This window comes from Pimephales promelas, chromosome 4 (genome assembly GCF_988280905.1).
Source record: "Pimephales promelas chromosome 4, fPimPro1.hap1.1, whole genome shotgun sequence".
NCBI classification, from domain to species: domain Eukaryota; kingdom Metazoa; phylum Chordata; class Actinopteri; order Cypriniformes; family Leuciscidae; genus Pimephales; species Pimephales promelas.
The window spans coordinates 44,965,473-44,983,481 of NC_142772.1; the positions used below are offsets into that span (position 1 = coordinate 44,965,473).

The following is an 18,009-nucleotide window of genomic DNA, read 5'->3' on the forward strand; positions in this document are numbered from 1 at the left end:
GGTAGATGAACAAACAGGATTAGTTTCGAGTTGACAAAACCAAACCAATCCAACCAGACTTTGTTTGTACCATGATGCTGATCATCAACTTTCTCTGTCAACTCAGGTCAACTTTGATTCTGAGTTTAGGAGTTTAGGTGTGACATCAGTGGCGAACAGCCAATCACATGCTGAGTAAGAGTGAAACTCATTGTAATCAATTTTTCACCAGAGATGTAGCACAATTCACTTATTGAATAAAAGTATTAAAATATTGAGAATTTAAACAAATTTACTTAGCAAGAAGAAAATAGCTATGAAAGAGGACAACTAAAAGAAAGTCTTGTTACTGTATATCAGTGCAAGTTATACAGTCGATAAAGGTATAGAGAGAATTGAACATTTAAGCTCACATGTAGTCACTGTGAGATCGTTTAAGGGTATAATAATTCCAGAAATAATTTCGAAATCACACACATTTATTTACTAAAACCATGATTTTGTCTTTTAAAATAATTTGCTGTGTAGTGACCTTTAATTTGGAGTGGAAATAGGTGGGGTGACTTTGCTCACAGCTGATTGGTCCAAGCTCGGTTTGCAACCTCTTACCTGGAACATAACCTGCCCTGGACCAGGTTAGCCATGAAGTTCAAGTTACTATGGCAATGAACACTGCTAAAAGCACAAAGCACATTCATGGTGCTCAAAACCCAGGGTTGGCGCAAAGTAAATTGAAACATGGCTGGCTAGCCACCTAAACCGGCTTCATGGTATAGGCCCCTGGACTCATTATTTCATTTAGACTTAAAGTTAAATCACAAAATGGTATTAATTAGGAACGTCCATTTTTATTTCATGTTGGTTGAGATTTTACTGTGTTGAGGAAAGCATTCAAAGTGAACATTGAGGGTATGGTTGTACTTTTCTCCTCACAGTCTTTTTCTTTTTTTTCTTTATTTTCATCATGGTATTCTGCCATGATGAAACATCAGAAATGTCCTTGTACTGCTACATTTGACTTTGATTTGCCACTTATAGCTATTTCCTTGACAAGGTTTCAAACAAAGAGAATTTTTACATTATGAATAACAATCAGAGAATGGCCATGAAGAGAAAGACATTGTGTTGCACTGTGTGAGGAACTTCTCTTTCAACGGTTGTGAATTCTATTAGATATTTCTTCGTTACAACTGTTCAAAAATGTTCTGAACACGAACGAATAACTTTGTTTACCAAAAGCTTTGTTATATTTACGTCTACACTCTCAGAAAAAAAAAGATTTAAAATCTGTCAATGGGACGATACGATTTCAAAAGGAAATTTCATATGTACAGTATTTAACACCATTTAGTTACTAATATGTCCCTGGATGAACCTTTTCATTGATCCTAGAACTATTGGTGGAAGTACCCGGATTTTAGGAACTCCTTTCGGGGGAACTAATTTAGCTTCTACGTCAAGTCTTAACCAACAGTATAGGGACTAACAGTGATGTAAGTGTACGCTGATTGGCCTGAACGTACGCAAAACACAAAAAAGCTAAACACACAGATTATAGCCTATATTTACTCCAGTAACTAACTCTACGAACATGGAAAACAGTGATAGATGGGCCTCTTAACTTTAAGCTAAGAAAATCCAAAATTACGCAAGAAAATCCAACGCAACTTTAAGGGGACCAAAAGAAACATGATTGTGTATTTCTGCTCAGCTAGCAACACTGGACATCAACCACACGGCAAACGCTAAAAATTTTCAGAAACTGTCTACTTTATATTAGGGATGGGCAACGATTAATCGCATCCAAAATAAAAGTTTGTGTTTACATAATATATGTTTGTGTAGTGTGTATAATTAATTTGTATATATAAATACCCACACATATATTATATATAATACATATATAATACCCACACATATATATTTAAGAAATTTGTGCATGTATATATTTCATATATATTTATTCACAATTAATATTATATATAAATATTTGATATATTAATAACACATTTTTCTTAAATATATACATGCATGTGTGGGTATTTATATATACAAATTAATCAAAAATTAATAACGCAAGACAGGACTGTTAGACAGATCGTAAACTAATGAACACAGAGAATGCCAGCACTCTGCTCAGGCTCTCGCATTCTCAGAGCTGACAAAATAAAGGTCAAGGTCCAGCGCGCCGTCAAAATAAAAGTCACAAAAAGCGCAGCTTACGTCACTTCAGAGTTCCAACGCATTCTCATCCCAAAGCGCCATATACAACGCTTTTGCAAAAGCGTATCCAACGCACATGGCACCCTTTAACGTCTAATGAGACGCTTCGGTTATGGTTAAGTTTAGGAATGGTGTAGGGTAAGGGTTAGACCACTAGGGGGCGCCTTCTGCCCAAATATATCTGCGTCTCATTTCACGTTCAAGGGTGCCATGTGCGTTGGATATTTACGCTTTTGCAAAAGCGTCCTATATGGCGCTTTGGGATGAGAACGGGCTCAGAGTTTCTACTGTTGGTGCGAATGTAACACGAAAAATGTTCCTAACGCCGCCTTCACACAGGCAGTTGAAATCAGCTCTGATGGGGCTGCGAAACGACCGGAAGTCATTCATTTCCCATGGAGATTCGCAGACCGCATGCGAATGGGTCCGGAACGGGTCCGACCGAGTGCGGTGTGAAGAAAATCGTGTCCGTTGGTCATCCGGATGCGTTTAAAAATTTGAACTCGTGCGAAAAGCTACGGACGGTTCCTATCCGACAATTCCAGCGGAAGTTGAGCGTTGCTATGGTACTGATAAACAAACCTGAATTATTAACTTTTAATAAAATAAATAATGATTTTATAACGATAAGTTGTCATGTCATTTTTTATTTTCATGACTTTCTAACGTTTATAAGGGCAGTTAATACAATTAAATTGAAGGTAGATATTGAACTATTGACCACTATATCAAATTTTTTAGCCGACCTGACATGTCAACGTCCTCAGCAACTTTCCTCACGCAGCGTAACCCTCATCAGAGAGATCATACAGAATCAAACTTTAATCTCTCCGCCATTTTTGTTCTACCCGCGTCCGACGTTTTTCACTGTGTAGTACGACGTCCGTTGGGAACGTATTGCGTATTACGGAGCTGATTTCAACTGCCAGTGTGAAGGTGGCGTAAGGGATCCATTAGTTCTCAAGGAACCACCCTGGTGGCTAGTTCTGAGGACTAGCGGTGCGAAAAGCCCATTTTGTTAAGACCGTAGTAGCCAAATTATCTCAATATAGCCAATCACTCACATTAGTAAAATAGCAACAAATTAAACATACATTTCACTTTTATTTTCACTAAACCACACACAGATTATGTTTGTGTGTGTGTTTTTTGGGGCGTTCGGAAATGTGCAGGCCTCTAGGCTGAGTTATCTTCAGATGAACTATGACAGGAGAGGTGTGAGCTAATAAATAAATAATTCTTCCTCTGCCCTGAAACAGCAGCTCAGAGTAGTGAAGCGATCGTGCCACAGGACTACAGGAAGCACAAGCACAGAACACACAACTGTGAACAGACTAGCATGTGTGTGTGTGTGTGTGTGTGTAAGCGCAAGAATGAGAATGCGTGGGTTGCAAATGGTAAACAATAGCAGATCTGCACAATAACAAGGATGCAGTATTAAATATTTACTAGACTGCTGTGTTCTGATTGGTTACTTATTAGTCAAAAGAGTCCACCTCTATGATATTCTATACTTGGTTCAGGAGGTTGCTTAAATGCAAGTGCTTAAGCAATTACCACTAATCATAAAGATAATTTATAGAATAGTAATCAATATGAAACATGTCTTAGAAGTCTGCATGTAATTTCCTGACACCTCTGACTTCATATGTGACTTTTATTCAACACAAAACTAAAGCTAGATAGAACATAATTCAGACACTTTCCAATCAACAGTTCATTTGTGTGATATAATTTACACTAATTAGCTTTGAAATTGTCTATTAACAATGCCAAATTAATTTAATTCTGTTTTTCTAATTGGCTCATATTAAGCGTAATACCATTATACTATTTCTTTCTCTATGTCTCTTTGTGTATATATAATTATATATTTATATAGTATATCATTTAATTTACTGCAAAGGCATTACTGACTTTGAATTTCATAAGCACATAAATGGGGGTCTCAAAGAATTATGTTTAAACCATTTATTCACTGATTGCATTCATAGAAGCTTTATTCTTTCTTCATGGGAGGAATGAAAGCTTTCTTTGTTTCAGCGGCTAATTAAGTTTTATTCATACAATCATGCCATCCATTTGCATAGCTAATTAAGGATTACCTTGATTATTAAGGCTCATTCTCCATTTCAAAATGATCACAAAATGTGTGTGTTTTTTAACTAATATGTACAAACTTCTGCAAATGATGTTTCATTAACCAAGTTCTGGAGGAGCACTTCAGATAATCGGGCCAAACTCGTGAAATTCTACATGGCATTAAATTCACATTGTTAAGAGACGTTCTTTTTGTAATTATGCATTTAAGTACTGAGTAATATTAAGCAATTTAATACTATAGGGTAAGGGTAGGATTAGGTTGAGGGTTAGTTGCATGTAATTATGCATAATTTACTGTTATTATTATGGTAAGTAAATGTAACGTATACCGTGGCGATGGCACCTGTAAGGGACAGATTATTCTCCTGTAACACACAGGAGAGAAACTAGGAGAAGTGTGTGTCACGTTCAAGCTCTCTGGAGTAATTTATTCACAATATGTTCATTAAACAAATCTGTGTTTCTCAGAGTCACATTATGCTTCACATATCACATTCATTTTTAATGTATTCTTAACATTATAATGACTTTCAATGTTTATGTCAATTCACAATCAACAATAAAATAAACTTCTCAATTTCATATTCATGTTCACTGACTCTGTATTTTTATATTTCACACTATTCATCAAAAATAAATACAAAAACCATAGTAATATACCTCAATCGCTTCTCTTAAATGATTAACCATTTATACGATGCTACAAATCACTCTCGGAATTAATATACTTCAAATATAACTTTAAACCTCAATTAACACATTAACCATTATCATATTCCAAACACATTTATAGTACATTAAACAAAACATATTAACCTTTAAAACTTATAAAATACCTTCATGTGCATTAGTATAAGGAAAAATTTATGTTTTTAACTGACGTTACATGTGTGCGTTTTTAGTAGGCCGCAAAGCGGTCGAGCGTTTCTCTCTTGCTTAAGTGTCAAAAACAACCTCTAGCAAACATCACTTCTCTAAAACAATTCACTCATATTCTAAACACATTTCAGCATGGTTAAATTCAACTTTAAAGTGTTTTTATACATTTACCCACCTGAAATACATAGGAGAGAAACGAGGGGGCACGTGTCACGTTCTAGCTCTCTGAGAAATTAAAAACAGCTTCATCTTCTTCTTCTTCTTCTATTAGAGTTTATTGGCAGTTGGCACACAATGAAGTGGTGCACTACTGCCACCAATTGGTATGGAGTGTGGAACTGAATGACTATTACTTACTTTAAAAAAAAATTAAATCCTCTCAATTATATTAATCATTTTTAAATAATGCAAAACAATTCCATAACACTTTTCTTTAGAATTTTTCCTAAAAAATTCTACTAAATCAAACCTTACTCTTTCCTCTTTCAAATTTTGGATCATTTGCCTCCTTTCCCCCCTATGTTTTCCCCTCATATTCATCACGACTCGTACAGCTTAACACCCATCGCTCGACTCTGCCCCCAACGGTCAGGAGTAGCATCGCACACTGCTCTCTTTCTTAAAAAGGAATTGCATTAAAACAAAACCCTTTTTCCAAAATAACACAATAACATATTCAAAATGAAACAATAATTTTTTATATACTTAAAGTACAATTGCAATACTTTTGTGATCATCATACATGTAACATAATAACAAGTACTGTAAAATAAAGTGTTACCGAATAATTTTGATTCTCTTCCATAGGGGAGAGCGGGGCACAACGTAACATTTTTTGACTTTGTCAATTTGTGTAAATCTACTTCCCCCTACATTAATTTACCGCATGTCTAGTACAATTATGTGGTTTTGTTTTATTAATACAGTGTATACTTTTTTCTTGATTTACCCTGAAAGAATGGAAGTGAAATGTGACAACATGCCCCATAGGTGGGGTACATTGTAACATTTGAGGGGCACATTGTAACATCACCATATAACAGCTTAAAATGCTATCTGATCTAATCAAAAAAATATACAAGTCAAACCAAAATATTTTCTTAATAAAATACAATTATTAACTTTTTCATATAAAATAATGGCATTTTTTAATAATTAAAAATATGCTAATTTTTGAGTTTGACAACAAACCAGCTATACAGCATAATTCAAAACAAAATAATAATTCATAATTTCTGAACATTGACTCTCAGTCTTCATTTAGCCTACATGTTTCTCTTGTTTTCTTAATAGAATTCATAAAAGTATAGAATACAATAGCATATTTCTAATAGGAGCACATTGTAACACAGTGGGACAACTTGCCCCAACTGCACAACTGGGGTGTCTTCTGCTAGTTAGTGAGAACTATATCAACTGTTAAACAACAGATTGGGGATTAAAATAATATCCGATTTGTCTAATTTTAAATAAACACAACAAAAAAAAAAGAGAGATGAAAAATGAACTTAAGTAAGAAATGAACTTTTACTATGGTTAAATAAATGTTCAGTGATATCTTAAAAAGATTTCGGAATTTTGGCGCAATTTTTTCTCCGTATAGTGTTGAAATGGCAACTAGTAAATACACCAAGTTTCATCATGCCAGCATGTGTGTAAGTACAGTATTTAAAACAAGTGTGTTACATTTAGCGCCACGTTACGTTGTGCCCCGCGCTCCCCAACCTCATGCCCTTTGGCTGCAAATGATGAATTTTCCAAGAAGAAAACCTCAGCCTAAATTTAGACTTGCTATTCCATCCGGAATCTGTATGGCACTCCTCTTGTGTTCAGCAATGCTCAGACGACAGGCATTAAGCTGAGTGTGCAGCATATTCTATTCTGAGTGAGTCGCTCACCCCAGCAGGCCTTGTTTTGGCCTGAGGCTAGTCTGCCAGGCCTGACCACTCCTACCTCAGGTAGCGCCTTCAACACCCGACAAACGAGGAGCAAATAAAGAAGAGGAGTGCTTAGAGTGGCTCAGTGGTGTATAATGTGTCCTCTGTGGACCTGGTGGGATTGATGTGAAGACTTGCATTGGTACTGATTAAGATCAACAACGACTTGGAAATTCAACAAGCCACACTGAACCGTCTAAAAACATTTTAAAGGACAACAAATGTTCATTTACGAGCAATGAAGAGGTCAATATTAACTCGTATAACCTTGTTCAATCAACTCGAATTGACAAAAGCTTCAAGTCTATTTTGCTCAATTGATTTATGAAATTAAACATGAATGAGGGTATGCAACAGAATTGATGGGTGCATTAAAAATTATGCTTCATGACAAGTGGTACAGTAGCTGGCCGTCAAAGTCAAAACATTTCCAAATGTGTATTATTGCAGATGTAAATTAGCCTAAGGCTAACTCTGGTGTAATGCATCAAATTTTTACATTTATGTTATTAATTGCATGGTCCCTTCTAAATAATAATCAAAACAAATTATGATTGATGGATAAATTGGAATTTATATGATGGAGGGAATAACTGTTTATTCAGATGTAATTAATATATATAAAAGTATATAACACTAGGACATAATAATTTTATCCCAAAACAAAAAAATTAATTAATAAAAAGTTATACTACTTTAAGGGAGCAATGTGACATGTGAAAATCTTGTAATTTGCTCACCATCATGCCGGTTTCACGGTTTCATGTTTTTAGCCTATGGTGCACAATATGAGAACATGAATGCATGAACTTCTTCTCCAGAGCCACTCTGAGAGTCACTTCATCCGAATTTTACCGTTTCATTTGAGAAAATCTATCGTCAAAGCATAAACACACAGGTTGCGTCCAAAAACTGATAAATGCTGCCTTCGGAGGACAAATTCCAAGGTGCCTATATGTTCCCTACGTTTGTGGATGCAGCCACAGAGACTCTTCATGATGACCTGTCAAAATAAAAGTTCGGTTCAACTTGAAGAAATGGTGACAGAAATATATTACTGTTGTACAGTAGGATTTAGCTAGATCTCAAGGTAATAATAATAATGGATAAATTATTATTTAAAAATATATTTAAGGAACAATTACAATTTTTCCTCCCTGTTTGAATTTTAACAGTAAAGCTTAAATGTTTAATTTAATATGATAAAAAGATTAATTAAATTAATGTTGTATGGTTTCATTTGACTGCCAGAAAGAAATGTAACTACACCACAGAATTTCAGAAAAAAAAATCATAGAAATTAAAAAGAATTTAATTAATTAGACCTTTTTTATTTTAAAAATATAATTAAACCATTTAAATGGAAACCAGAACAATTAAAACAATACACAGAGTTTGGTAAGCCTAAAAATAAAACAGAATATGAGAAAAAGAAAATTTCACAAGGCCCTAAACATGTAATTCTTGTTAAACTTTTAATAAATTGTTGATAAGTTTAATGATTTCAATTAATTAGACTTGCTTTTTGATTACTAAATTTTAATTTAACCATTAAAATTCAGTCCAAAAAATGTCAAAGGAAAAAGAAGGGGGGGTGAAAATTTTGGGAAAAATAAAGCGGATTTCATAGTGCCCTAATAAAAAGTACCATAGAAGTGTTCCATATGATTCGTGTGCATTATTCTAGAAGTCTTCAAAAGTCATTTGATCTCTCTGTGAAAAAAATATACTGTCTTTTAAGCTGTTATTTGATCAAAATTCAGTACTTTTTTAACCTGGAGCTCAGTGGTGGATAGTTCATGTTTACTGTGATACAGATACTGACACCATATTCATTAGTTCACACTTAATCAGATCGAGTAAAGGTTATGCGTATTTGGTGTACTGTCCGAGCCAAGGGCTCTGACTTTGAATAGCCCGAACCCAGAACTCTCAGATCAATTAGCACCAACTGTATATTTGCACTTTTTCAGTGCATGTACAGTAGCTGTAAATGTTTCCTTTATTATGTTTTCTATTGTGAGTTGATGTTGTTGTTTGCATGTCTTTGTCCAAATGGCCACAGGTTTTTTTTTTTTTTTTTTTTTTTTTTACACCACACATTAACAGAGGGAATATAATGCCTGAAACTGAGCTTTTGTGTGGTTTAATGAAGCTTAACACACAAGCTGACTGCTGTCATAAGTGACAGCTCCGTATTACAAACAGGTGAACAGAAAGAGTCGGGTGGGTATCTCACACACTACGGCTGTTATCACTGGCAAGACCCAGAGTTCACCGCTTCCTTTGACACTGGGCGATAATGTCAGCTTAACAGCAACCGTTACCTCCAGTATCACAATGTGGACATAAAAACTAGGAAAAGTGGGCTATCAAAGGTACATGTTTATATGGCAGACAGTTATCTGGATATGATAGACTGAATATGCTAAACTGCTGGTCGTTTTGGCCATTTGAAAAGGGCAGCCATTTGCATTTAATTCTGAGAAGTGAAAACCAGCTGGTCTATGGATGTGGAGTTTTAATGAAACATCTTGTCATGTTTCTTCTTTACTAAATGCAGACGAGACTTTGTTGTTGTTGTTTTTAGTCTGTGCTTTTAGAGCTAGGATTTCAAACATACAAATAGCAAGCATTAAAATTATGAATTGTTGCTTGCAACATTATAATAATTGGCTTTTTACTGTCATTGGACTTAAGCCACAAGATAATATTATATGCCATTTACTAGTAAGTGTACCTTTTTTCTACCCACTATTAGAGTATGAATTAACTTTAAGTTGGACATACTGTCTAATGGGCTGACAATTAAGTAAATAAATAAAAAAAATCTGATTAAATCGAGATTAAAATATTTTAAGCAGTCTTTAGACTAAAGAGAATGAAATGCCTCTATTAAAAAGTAAGGTTATTAATTAATAATCTTCTATTTATATTTAAAGTTAAGGAAAGCATCTATTGCTGATTGTTGGGATTAGTAATTTGACCTCAGATCATCTGGGTTGATGAGAAGTACTGTATGATGTTACTTTACTAAAAAAGAAAAAAAAGAATACTATAATGTGTGTTAGCATGTTATATGATTAAAATAGGTTCCCTACCCACGCAAATGCAAAGTTTTTATCCAATCTTTAGACTTGCATCATGACCAATTTATCTTGAAAAACAGCTTCTTTTATAGCAGACATTTAATAGCTCACTCCAAAATGAGCATGTCTTGGCAAATATGCTGTAGATTAGCGGCAAGGCAATCAATTTATTATGTGATAAACTGTCTGCACACAAACGTAGTTTACTCAAGGTAATAAGGTATTTCCTTCAGTGACTTCTAATCAGATAGAACAGCCTCCAGTCTCCCTATTGAGATCTCAGCGTGTTACACGGTTTTCACTAGGGATTTGTCTCCCTTGAGAAAGGTTCTCTGATGTAATAAAGCAAAGTGTATCCTCCACCACTGGAGATTACACCGCTAAATCAAAACCGGACGTTCCTTAGGACACATAGACAACTTTACAGCTGTAATAATAACAAACATTACTTTACGAAATGAACTAATTCCCAGTGCTTTATAAGAAAAACACAAAATTCACATCTGCTTTTTAACCTTCTAGTCCCATTGTATGTTTGTGTTTCATTGCTGTAAACGTGTTTTCGTTGAGACACTACCAAAAAGTTTGGAATAATTATACTTTTTTATGCTTTAGAAAGTTGTTCACCAACAACGCATTCTCACCCCAAGGCGTCACCTTTGACCATGCTTCAATATTTGACGTTTTAGGCGCCCTTTAGCGTCACTTATATGACGCGATCCTACGGCGTCATTAACTGACGCTAAAGGGCGCCTAAAGCTTCAGATATTGAAGCATGTCCAAATGCTTCCCAAGGCGTCAGTTAGGTGACGCCTTGGGAGTGGGAATGGGCTGTCACCAAGGATTCATTTATTTAATAAAAAAATATAGTAAAGCAGCATTTTCTTAAAAAAACATACTCTATTAAGGCATGTTCACAGCAACAACGAACATAAAGATAACCATACCGATAGCTATATTAGTTTCCACACCAGCATATGATATCGTTCTGGGGTGCGTTTCCCGTATGTATGTTCGCTGCTTCACTACCATAGTACGATTCATCGTTGGAGAAATCAACTAGCTAGTCACGACTGTTTCCCGAAATTGTCGCAAAGTATCGTCCAACCACCTTGGTTTCGCAAACTACTTCTAATGAAACTGTTTGAGATCCAATTAACGCTAGATTTTAGAAATTACAAACATGTCATCTGAGGACTATTTCTAATTGTTCTCAGTTGTTTTGCTTCATTACCAGACTCAATATTTGGCTCGTTCTTACATAGTAGAGCACGTTCGCACATGCGCACTCTTCAAAATCGGTTCTTTAAAACTTTTGAAAAACTAAAAGACGTAAATTACATTTGTATGTATTCTAAATAAAAGGCACCGGTTGTACTGAATGTCAGCTTGCTTATTTTGCTCAAGATAAGGATTTATACGTCTAAATGTGATGCGATATAGAAACTATGCCTCTAACCCCAGGTCGAGAGCTGTCGTTCAAACCACACAACTTTGCGATGCTGTTTGCGAATGTTCGTTGGAACGATGGTTTCGGGAAACAACGACTCGTTGAAGTATGCTGATAACGACGGAACTTGCGACCATAGTTGGCTAACGATGCTTGTCGTCTGTCACTTTAAATGCTCGATCTCCTCAATATCGGGTGGATTCTGATTGGCTCTTGAGGTTTTTATCGTTCATCTGCTGAAAAAAATCATTCTGAAAGGGATTCCAACAATATCATTCCTCTGTGCTCTGTAAAAAAATATTGTTGGTTTAACTTAAAAAATTACATAACCTGGTTGCCTTAAAAAGTTGATTGAAATGGACAAAGTCAAGTCAAGTCACATTTATTTATATAGCGCTTTTCACAATACAGATTGTATCAAAGCAGCTTCACAGTGATAACATGAAAGTAGTACAACACAAATCAACAACATTGCTAAACACTTAATAACCCCAACTAAGCAAGCCAAAAGCAAGGCGACAGTGGCAAGGAAAGTGAGTTAATGCAACGAAGGAGATTGATTTAATCATCAGAAACTCAAAAAAAATAAGTTATCTGAACTAAATAAATGATTTAAGTTGATTTGACAAAAGAAAAAAATGTTGTGATAACAAATCTTGAAAATATTTTTTTTTTACAGTGCGTTGTAGTTGTAGTGTGGACTTGTATTCTTTTATATTTGGATCTATATATTTATCTCTATAGTTATCTTGGTGCGAATTGTCTTGTTTTTACAGTGTATGCATAGGCTATATTGACTGACCCCATTGACTTTTCATGCACTTCTGTCCATGTGGCCTGAAATGCTAATAGTGTTGACAGTTTCTTTTATCTTCTTCTCTGGCTAATTTAGTTACTCCTCCTCTCTACTCCCTTCCCCTCTGAAAATACAATATCTTGCCTCCAAGGACACTCTGGAATAGGAATTAGGTTTGAGCAATGTAAATATCTCCCATTGACAACTTGTTGGTATTGTGGTGTGGAATCTGATGCGATACGCATTGGGGTAGGCCCAGTGCCCAGCGGGCTTTAGCCTGCCAGTTGAAACCTTGAAAGGGGAGCAGCTTTTAGCATGGGCCTTGGATACCCACTGGGAGAAATGAGATGATGAGAGAGTTTGTCAATGTGCAGTGCTGAGTCATTATGAGATGTGGCGTAAAAAAATAAATTACTTCTGCTGAATCAGATTATATTGCCGCTGAGATGAGTTGGATCAGTGTGTTCTCAACTGGTGAATCGCAACCCAAAAATGGGTTACAGATATGATAGGGGGAGAAAAAACAATTCTAAATGCAACTAACCATATAAAGTAACTGTGCATAGTTTTAAATATAAAATGTATATATATATATATATATATATATAGCCCATATTGAAATCTAGCTTGGGTGTTTTTAAGGATAAATATGGTTTGTACTGACCAGTGCATTTCATGAATTACTGGCTGCCAAGAAAATTCAAAAGACCTGAAAATATAATAGTACATTTTCCTGTTCTGCCTATGTAATGCTAATAATTGTGCCCTCCATTCGTTCTTTACTCTACATTAAGCATTGTCAAGTTGTCATGTGGTTTATAAATGGGGTTTATGTGAAATCTAAATGATGTTTGATGATTTGATTTTCTCACTTCACATATTTCTTTTTCAGCTTTATTTCCTTGCTGAACTTAGTCTTTTTTGTTTTCAGTATTTTATCTTTCCAGATAAGAACATTGTAAATTAAATGTAGTGCTGTGATGAATAATAATATTTTTATTTTCATTTTTTGCTAATGATGACATCAATGTAGCAAATAGCTTAAGATATGGAGAACAGAATCTTATTTTAATTCCACATCCGAGACTTGCAAGCAGATGTGACCGTGCCTTTCGGTAATCGGTCCGCGCCTCTGGAATGAGTTGCCAGTGGAAATTCGATTGGCTCAGAGTTTGACCATTTTTAAGTCTCTTTTAAAAACTCATATGTTTTCTTTGGCACATTTGGATTGTTTTATTGCTTTTTGGAAACCTTGATGGAACAGATACGGTATGCCTTAAAGTGGATTGTGTTCACTCAATGTTCCTTTGTTGTGAAGCACTTTGGTCGGTCTGCGACTGTTTTAAATGTGCTATAAATAAAGTAAACTTAAACTTGAAACTTAATGCACATCCATAAAAAAAGAAAAGTGATAGTTAAAACTGCCGTATTGTCACTTTATGGAAAACCTGTATCCGAAAGCAAAACCAGTTGAGAAGCGTATAGTTGATAAATTTGCTTTTATACTCTCAGACGACTTTGTAAATGTCAAAATCTACATCGACGTATGCCGTCACCTTCGCTCTTTCAGATTAAGGGTGACCTTCAGCATCTCTAGAGCCATTTTCTTTTTTTGCAGTTAAGAGGTTTATTTTGGCTCCAGTAGCTGTGGTTCATATCGTCTCCCTGTAGTAATTATTCTTCTATTTACATTGTCCTGAAAAGCCGTTAGTTATAATCTTGTCAGGCGGCACATGCTATTTACTCAACATTAAGCAATCAAACCTAACCCCAGAGGTAATCAACGGTGAAATCACTAGTCCTCATTGCACCTGCAAGATGGATGAGTGATCAAAAATGTTTGCAAAATACTTCATGGAGAGGGGCTCAAGAGAGAGAATGGCGCCTGCTCATCTGCTACCGCGAGATGGGCTGCTAATACACGGGCCTTATGTCCGTTGGATCATTAAGATTTATGCGCATCATGGGAATGGTATTAAAATTTCATGGATCTATGGATGGAAGGATGGATAAGTGGATATAGCAATGAAATATCCCTGGTAGTGATATATTGATGTTACAGGGTTTTTAAGAAATCCAATCCCCTCCACTGTGACCATTATTACAGCTTAACATATGCTTGTGAATAGTGCTGGTCTGGTATTACCGAAATGTAGACGTGTGTTTGCCTGGTACAGTACGCTGTTGCTTGTACCTTTCTAATCCCCAGCACAGAAACTTTTCAATTATTTCTTCTGCTGCCAAACACCCATATACAGTTATTATTTTTATAATTTTTTTGTTTACTTTATCTAATGTCCAATAATTTGTTGAACTTACTTAAAATTTCTTAGTAATCTGTACTGTTTGCATACTATGTCTTGTTTTTCCGTTACTCAGAAAAACCTTGTAAACATTACTTGACTGGTTTGAGTACCCCACCCCCCTATATTTTTGTAATTATTGATTTCAGTGATGCAACATGAAATCACAATTATTTGATTTCAAATGAAGGGAAGCAATAAATATTATACTGTATATATAATGTATTTGGGTTTTAATTTTTTTTTAATGATTTAATTAATTGACCGTTATATATATATATATATATATATATATATATATATATATAGTGGTCTTTTCTAAGTATAACCCCAATAACGATAGCAAATAAAATTGTAAAATAAAGCCAAAAATAGAAAAAAACAAAACATATAATTTATTCATGCCGAAATGCACTCTGGGAGTACACATCCTCAGATCACAGACAGAATTAAGTTGTCAAAACTTAAATGGATTAAGTTAGAATAACTTCATTTCATTAAGCATAACTTAATTGCATCAAGGCAACGAGTTTGCATAATAAAATTAAGTAAACTGAACTAATTGATTTTTACAGTGCATGACATCACAATATGTCGACCTTCATAACGGGGTGCCTGCGGTTATGTAGATATAAATGTGTCATTCTAAGGTAATAAAAACATTTACGGATCATTAAGTGAGTTCTTTATAAAGCACTGAAAGCATTATGGATGTCATATTGCATTTCTGTTAATAGGTACTCAATTTTTACACCTTTAAACATTGTTTACACAAACTTAGTCAGACATAGCCGATGTATAGAGTGCTCCAAATCGTCCGCTTAAGAGATTTCATTCCGGTCAGGATGCTCATGGCAGCTGTTGAAGAACAGAGCCTATCTTTTGTGAAAAATGCACAATTTCATGGTTTAAAAGTGTATTTCAGAGACTCAAGTGAGCCGCTGTAGAAGGCACTGAAAAGCTCCACCTGTCAAACTCGGAAGAAGAGCTGTCATGAAAAAGGTGAAGGCAGGTTTTGCAGATTTAGTAGCTTAGAAGCTACAGCAAATGAAACAATTACCTCCAGTCAACTGAACCTCAGAGTGACAGTCAATTTGGAAACAAGTCACTCCATTTCAGATGCGAAATCTGTCGGAGGGGATGAGTGTATTGTGGTGTGGGTCAACGTCCTTTTTAAGGGGACATTTTAGTCCTCTTTGGTGGCTTGTATCTGTGCGAGAACCAGGGGTAGTACATAGGCTTAAAGGGAGTAACTCAAGTGCATTTGACAGTAGAAAGAAATAAACATGACAAACAAATCTCTAAACGGCTCCAAACCGCTCCCGATCACAATGATGTTTGGAGGAATGTGGGAAGCTGCAGTGATGTTGAACATTTCAGAAAAACAAAAAGTGTTTGGATGGATGCCCAAAAGTTTACTCAAAGTAAAAGTTTGAGTGCACATCTACAAAACAAGCAGAACATTTCGTGACAATGCTACTTTGTTCAGAACTTGGGTTTTGAAATATATGAATTGTGTGATTGTCTCTGATCAAAAACAACGACTCTGAGAGTTTTCAAAATATCTTCTTTTGTGATTCACAGAAGAAAGAAAGTCAAATATATTTGGAACGACACAAGGGTGTGTAAATTAGAGGTTTCGTTTTCGTCTACAGGAGAAGTTGTTGAAGAAACAACATGTTTTCAGAATTTTTTGTGCTAATTTAATGGCGTCCTTTTGCTCTTTAATCGAATCCTAAGAAAAATGTATCAAGGGCTCCACAAAAATATGAAAAAGTTTTCAACGTTGATAATAATAATAAATGTTTCTTGAGCAGCAAATCAGCATTTTAGAAGGATTTCTGAAGGATCATGTGACATTGAAGACTGGCATAATGATGAAAATTCACCTCTTCCATCACATGAATAATAACAATTTTAAATATATTAAAACATTAGTCATATTTCAAAATATGACTGTTTGTTTGTTTTTTTTAAATAAAAAAAAATGCCTGGGTGCGCATAAGTGACTTTTACAAAAAAAATATTTAAAAAAATGACACCAAACTCTAAAACTTTGTAAAACATCCAAGTAGGGTATGTTTGAGTAATGTTATCCCAGCTAACAGGGAACGTTCCCAGAACATTCACTAACGTTCTTTAAAAGTTGTGTAAATGTTAGGACAAAACGTTATTAAAATATTGTTTTCGGAACGTTCATATAACGTTATTAACGTTCTTGTAACGTTGAGAGAAAACGTTCTTAGAACAACGTTCTTGGAACGTCTTTATCACGTTATTTGTATTTGATGAACGTTCTCATTACGTTGATAAAAAACGTTCTTAGAACAACGTTATCGGAACGTCTTTATCACGTTATTTGTGTTTGATAAACGTTTTCATAACGTTCCAGCAACATTATGCTAACCTTAGGATAACGTTCTAACAACATTATGCTAACGTTCCAGCAACGTTCTGCAAACATTAAGACACCGTTCCAGCAACGTTAAGCAAACTGGACATTTCCACGTTTTTAGAACATTTTAAATTAACGTTCCCACAACCAAAATGGAACGTTAGAAAAACGTTCTCAGAACCTAACTTTGTTAGCTGGGATGATGTTACAAAAGAAAAATCTGATGGAGGACAGTTTTGCTTTTTGTCTCCACTGAGGAAGTCGCTGTAATATCTCACACATAATAGTGGCATTGAAAATAATTACAGTATTCAGCATGATAACAGCAATTTCATGAGAAAAACACTAAATACTTTATCATGCGCAGTCAGTTTGAGGCCGAAAAGACTGAACTTAATAATGTGCAGTCATTTTGAGTCTACCATTATCGAAGCAACGGTGCGATCGATTGCCACAGGATTGCTGCTTATTGAACATATATTTGTGACAGTATCTATTGCTTCACATCCTCAGTGACACAATCAATTTCTTGAGCATGATACCTGCTTCATAGGCATAGAAAAACAGCCCCTTCTCTTTTGTTTGAGCTAATGGCTTTCACTTTATATTCCTGTAATGTGAAAAAGCAATGTATTATTAATGCAGGAAGAGTACAAACTATCTATGTGATCATATGAAAAGTTCTTTTGTTGTGCTCTTTGTCATCGTTGCAACAAAATGCCTGCCATTTAAAATTCAAATGTAATCACATTTTCATTGCTGTACAAACAGTTCAGTACATAACAGCTTGGATTACATATTCAAAAGCATGGATTATGAATTCCATACACTTTATAAAGCAACAGAATGCAATTA

The 18,009-nt window shown here is 35.1% G+C and overlaps 1 long non-coding RNA gene across 1 annotated transcript in view; it reads right to left on the reverse strand.

Moving 5' to 3' along the window:
• Positions 1–5,438, reverse strand: part of LOC148981764 (uncharacterized) — a 42,784-nt gene extending 37,346 nt beyond the window's left edge. Inside the window, exon 1 of the long non-coding RNA XR_016168392.1 lies at positions 5,360–5,438. This is a non-coding gene — a long non-coding RNA (uncharacterized LOC148981764). The remainder of the gene's footprint in view (positions 1–5,359) is intronic.
• Between the last annotated feature and the right edge of the window lie 12,571 nt (positions 5,439–18,009).